At 42.3% G+C, this 6,000-nt stretch overlaps 1 protein-coding gene across 4 annotated transcripts in view; it reads left to right on the top strand.

Annotated features, from left to right (window-relative positions):
- Positions 1-336: 336 nt before the first annotated feature.
- The window catches only part of eif4g1a (eukaryotic translation initiation factor 4 gamma, 1a), a 116,756-nt gene continuing 111,092 nt past the window's right edge, over positions 337-6,000 (top strand). For all 4 annotated transcript variants that reach the window (XM_028794992.2, XM_028794991.2, XM_051923784.1 and 1 more), the window contains exon 1: positions 337-474. The gene's annotated coding sequence lies outside the window, so the exon portion shown is untranslated. The remainder of the gene's footprint in view (positions 475-6,000) is intronic.

The following is a 6,000-nucleotide window of genomic DNA, read 5'->3' as shown; positions in this document are numbered from 1 at the left end:
GCATCTTATATGTATTAACCATATGTTCTTTTTGGTGCTTGCTTTTTCAGGCGCATTTTCTACATTAAAACAGAGCTACAAATCGGTTAATGACCCGATAGCATTCCAGGGAGTTGTGAGGCTGGAAATTAAACTAATGGCTTGCGGGCCAAAGTCCAAGGCTCTCGCCACATTGCCAGCCTCCAATGAAAAACAGGAAGCAATTGTACCTGTTTTTATTTTCTGATTATGGTATGCTAACAATAATGACAGCAAGTGGATCCAGGGATTTGCGGAGCAGTAGCGAACGTCAAGGGAAATAAAAACAAATACAACACGGCATACACCCGCCTGCTTTAGTCACGTGATAAGGGAACGTATGGTGACCTTTAGTCACATGACGAGAGACGGACTCGGCGCGGCCCTGATTAACCCGGAACTGGCGCGCGGTTTCCGTGAGGCCCCGTCCGGCTTCGCGGACTGAAGGAGAGTAAGGTAATGCTATGGCTTCCCTCCCGATTACGTGTTCAGCCGTTAACAATCCGTTCTCATCCGCGGTGATTAGTATGTCTCAACAGGTTGTCAACTCATCTGATGTGCAGATGCTTAGTTTGTGAGCCATTCCATCAGTTCTGTGTCCAGGATGCCTCGTTTCTTTCATTATGTTCATGCTTGGAGAGCTTTCCTAACAGACCCAATAGACATCAGAGTGTGGCCACCACTTGTTGAAAGCTGAGCCCTGATTTAAAGAGACAATGAAAAATTGAGTCAAGAGAAGACAAGTAACGTCAGCAGCTTGCAGTTGCTTGTCCGTTTACCGGCTACTCCGGTGAGGACACCGCCTGCGCGGCCTGCTGCTTTTGTGCCTCCTCTTTAGTAGGCCTGAGTGTACCTGCCGCTTTAACCGAAGTTGCCACTTCGGGGTGACTAGGCCTCTATACAGTTTAGGGTGGCGTGGCATTTTATATTTTCTGCTTCGGGGGTAGGTGTACAGATAAAATGGAGACAACAATACGTTTGAATATAAACAGGTAAAGTAAAGGTGTTTCTATACACGATAATACTGCAACGATTACATTGAGGAGCTGCTGTGCTTATAAGAAGAAAGCGTTACAAGCATCGGATTGTGCTGTGAGTGTTTTTGGCAATGCCACCTATGTACAAAACATTTGGGGCAAACCCGTTTACGAAATCGGTTAGAAGCTCAGTTTGGAACTTGGGGAACATATCGGTTTGTGGAGTACCATGAGCCAATTGTGTGTCTTGTTTTATTTTGCCAAAAGTAACTAGGATGTGCACTAAAGCAAAGGTTTCAATTCGATTGGATTTGATTTTTGGTGTTGTTCGTGTGATATTCATATTTGTCTAGGAAGAAGAATCTGACTTGAGAGAACTTATTGGTAGCATATGTTTGATTTGCGTTTATTTATTAACCTCCTCTATGCAGCTATTCGTGGGGGATGGGCTGAACGAACAAACTGGCATTGCATTTAATGGACACGTGGCCATAAAGTACTGATTGCCACCTGGCTGTACGCAGCTTTGGTCTCCGGATAGCTTGGTTTATAAACATGCGACTTGCCTCTAATTGTTTTACATGAATACAGAATGGCTGACATCTGGCAAACACATTAGACTGTAACGTTAGAAATCATGAGAAGCGAACTGGTAGGAGGATTAAGTTCGGACAAGTCAGCGTAGCTGCCTTCCATCAGTAGGTTTCTTTTTACCGACCTGGTGTTTGGGATGCCAGTTCCCCCCCTTTACTGTGCTCCGGCACACATTTCTGTCAACCCTGGGCGACCAAGTCTCCATAAAGCCCTGATGGAGCTGTTTTTCGATGGATAAGGTTTGGAGAAAAATGTGAAGTGGGTACGTTTACTCTTTTGACAGTGCAGGTGAACGTCAATTGCCGGACGCTAAAGTATCTAGAAAGCAGGCAGCTGTCACAACAGCAATGTTGATTTTACTCGATATTCAGCATGCAGCAGCAGCGTATACTGTTTAGAGCGGTACTGTAAAGGGGTGGGGGTTGGACTCGACCATGCTGTTGGGCCTAGTCCTAACTACTTTGTGACACGCAGGTCGAGATGAAGCCTGAGGCCTGCAGGCCTGGCGACGCAACGCAGTCCTCAAAATTTAAGTAATGTGTTATTTCAATAATTTTTATCAGGTTGAGAATTAGATACTTTTTTTCGATTGGACCAGGCGTATGTGTAGTTTTAAATTTTTCAGGTTACTTGCGCCCGGTAAACAGCGGCTGAGATGACACGTTGAGTGTGTGTGTCTGTGAGAGAGCCGGGAGCGGAAGTTGGCGGGCGGAGCTATAAACCCACGTGGGTGCAGCCTGGCTTATTTTGTGCAACAGCAGAGCAGACACAGGCAGAGGGCGGATTTGGAGACACCGACTCTATGTATACATTCTTGTGTAAAGTCGCATTCCTTTTGTATCTGCTAGTTCACAGCATTTAAGTATTGGGTATTTCAAAGGGAAGAACATCTCAATTGCAATAAAAGACTTGTCCGAATTAACAAAAATCGATATATTGTGTGTAGACCGTATTCTAAAACGTTCTCTGATGTGTGCGGAAAAACGAGTCGTACAACGTGGATACACTTAAGTTGTCTTTGAGGTGTTTTGTTAGGCCCTGCTTCAACCAAGTAATTTTTTTACAGTCGATTGTTTACTTTAATAATATTTTATTTATATAGCGCCTTTCCCATACTCAAGGCACTTCACAGAGTAAAAGAACGACAGGGTTTACAGTATATAACATTGTACTAAACCAGGTAAATAAAGATTAAGACAGTAAATTCAGAGTAAATTGCCGTACAGATAACATCATTGATGGGCTAGCACACACACACAGGTTACATGAGCATCTTCACATAGAGGTAAACTGAAAGAAGGGTAATAAAGTCCGGTAGAGCTAAAAGCCTTTCTGTATAGATCAGTGCTCCGCAACCGGTGTGCCATGGCACACTGGTGTGCCTTGAGCCGATACAGGTGTGACGCGGTCAAATAAGACAATTTTCTATCTAAATAATATTTCAACGGTCCTCCTTAGAAACACAATAACAAGAATACATGCAATGAAATATTCGCGTAAATAGCCTTTTAAAGGTTTCATAATTTTATGTGTCATTTCTCTGAAATAATAAATCCCATCGCCTGGCGCCTACGACGTAGGCCCTACGTAGTCGCCAGACAACTCCGTAGTATGCTTTGATAGGCAGAGCGCTCCGTGCCCTCACCTAGATTCAATTCAAGCCGACGTAGGCCTATTAGTCGTGCTACGTCGCATTCACTCGTCTTGCGACAGTAGTTATCATTCATTACTATTAGTTGTGTTGCTGAATTGTGTATGGTTAACGTTCTTCGTGTGATTCATATTTAGTTTTATACCCCTTTAAATATGGATACATTTTCACGTGGAAAAGATTCGTCTTCACGTACAGATGATGAAGAACCCAGCACAAGTGTTGCAAAAAAAACAAAGAAGATTGTGAAAAGGAAGTACAACGAAGACTACATTCGATATGGATTCTCGTGGTGTGGTGACGAAACGGCTCCAAAGCCACAATGCATCATTTGCGGCGATCAGCTATCAAACGAGGCAATGGCACCCAGTAAACTAAATCGCCATCTAAATTCAAACCATCCCAGTTACGCCAAAAAAGACAAACAATTCTTGTGTTAATTAAAAATGATAAGCGGTCATGCTCAAAAGATCTTGACCAAGAACTTCGGGTTGCACTGTCAAATATTGAGCCGAATATAAAACTTTTGTGTTCAACTTTTGAAACAAGCGCAGGTATCACATTAATCAGTCATTATGTTATAATAATTATTAAGATTGCATAAAAGTAATTATAGTTTTTATGTATGTATACTTATAATAAATGTATACTTACAATAAAAATGAAAATTTATTGTAAAATGTGTGTATTAAATTAATATCTATATATCAGTGGCGTAGCTGGAGATCATGTTGCCTGGGGCGGTGAAAAATTTGACGCCCTAAAGCTGAAAAATAAATTGGAGTTCATGTTGTCCGGGGCGGTGAAAAATTTGACGCCCCAAAGCTGAAATTTTTTTTTGCGCCTCCTCAAGGAACAAAAAAAAAAAAGGAAACTACCGAGCACCCCGCCCTAGCTACGCCACTACTATATATTTTGGCTTTTGATGTGCCGCAGAATTCTAGGAAGAACTTTGGTGTGTCGTAGGTGAGAAAAGGTTGCGGAGCACTGGTATAGATGAGTATTGAGTTGTTTTTTTAAAAGAATTCATGGAGTCAGCTGATCTAATTAATTTCGGTAGGTCATTCCAGAGTCTGGGCGCTATACAGCTGAAGGACCTGTCACCCATGGAGTGTAGATTAGTGTGGGGCACAAGATTACAAGAATCGGAGGACCTTAGTGGGCAGACAGGCACAGTGATGGAAGAGGTCACTGATGTAGTTTGGCGCAAGGTCTTTTAAGGCATTGTAGGTTATTAGCAGAATTTTATATTCAATTCTGTAAGACACGGAGCCAGTGAAGGCGAAGCAGGATGGGTGTTATGTGCTTGCTGCTGCTGCTGGTCCGTGTAAGGACTCTTGCAGCTGAGTTTTGAATAAGCTGGAGCTGTGATATAAGATTAGAAGGGGCACCTGCCAGTAGGGAATTACAATAATCAATTCGGGATGTGCAAAGCATGGACAAGTTTCTCAGTGTTAGAAAAGGAGAGGAAGGAGCGAACACGTGATATGTTATGGAGGTGAAAATAAGAATGTTTATTAGGTGATTTATGTGGACGGAATAAGAAAGGGAGGAATCAAAAATGACACCAAGATTCTTTGCAGTAGAGGCAGGTCTGATGAGATCACTGCCAAGATTGACTGGGAAGGAGCTCATTTTTTAAAGTTACACTTTAGTCCCAATTTGCAAGAGTTCAGTTTGTTGCAATTTAATTTTAAAGAGTTCTAAGCTCCATCCAGGTTTTAATTTCACTGAGGCAAATTCTGAGCTGAGAAAGCTCAGATGAAGTTCCACTTTTAACATTGAAATAGAGTTGAGTATCGTCTGCATTAAAATAACCCAGTCCAAAGCTATGAGTAATATGGCCAAGGGGAAGCATATAAATACAGAAAAGCAGAGGACCGAGGACAGAACCCTGTGGAACTCCTTGTGTGACTGGCGCTGTGCTGGACCTGCTGTTGCCAAGACTAACAAACTCATGCCTATCAGTCAGATAGGACTTGAACCACTGGAGGGAAGTGCCAGAGATACCCAGCATGTTCTCCATTCTGGATAGTAGAATGTCATGTCTGACAGTGTCAAATTCTGTTAGACCTCAGTGCAGCATTAATATGCTGGTTTGTCCAGAGTCTGCTGCCATAAGCAAATCATTGATTACACCCGTAGCAGAGCAGTTTCACAGCTGTGCTGTGCTCTGAAACCAGATTGAAAGGGTTCCATCAAATTATTAGAAGTTAAGTAGTTGGTGAGTTGGGAAGGTGCAACACTCTCAAGAAATTTTGACAAAAAAGGTAAGTGGGAAATATGCTGAAAATTAAGATTGTCAGCATCAAGACCAGACTTTAACATTGGGGGTTCAGAAGCAGTTTTAAAAGTGAGCGACACGAAGCCAGTGTTAAGGGATGAGTTTATTATTCTTGTAATAGTCGGGATTATGGCATGAAGGCAGGGTTTAAGTAGTGTGGTGGGGATGGGGTCCAGTACACAAGTAGTCGGCCTCATCTTACAAAGCAGATCATTAACAAATACTGATGTGACTGGTGAAAATTTAAAAAAGGAGCTGGATAGAGTGGGAAGACAGGGAAGGATATAGATGGATTATGTTAGTTGAATTATTTAGATGTTTAATTTTATTGTGGAAAAAGTGGAGGAATTTCTCACAGACTTCAGTAGTGGAGGTAATTGGGCCAGATGCAGGTTGAAGTAATTAACTACAGAGAACAAAACCCTTGGGTTTTCATTGCCACTTTGTATTATTCTGCCATAATGGGTGTTCTTGGG

Source organism: Erpetoichthys calabaricus, chromosome 2 (genome assembly GCF_900747795.2).
Source record: "Erpetoichthys calabaricus chromosome 2, fErpCal1.3, whole genome shotgun sequence".
Taxonomy (NCBI): Eukaryota; Metazoa; Chordata; class Cladistia; order Polypteriformes; family Polypteridae; genus Erpetoichthys; species Erpetoichthys calabaricus.
The sequence above is the reverse complement of the archived record's forward strand: the minus strand, read 5'-3'. Positions and strand labels throughout refer to the sequence as shown.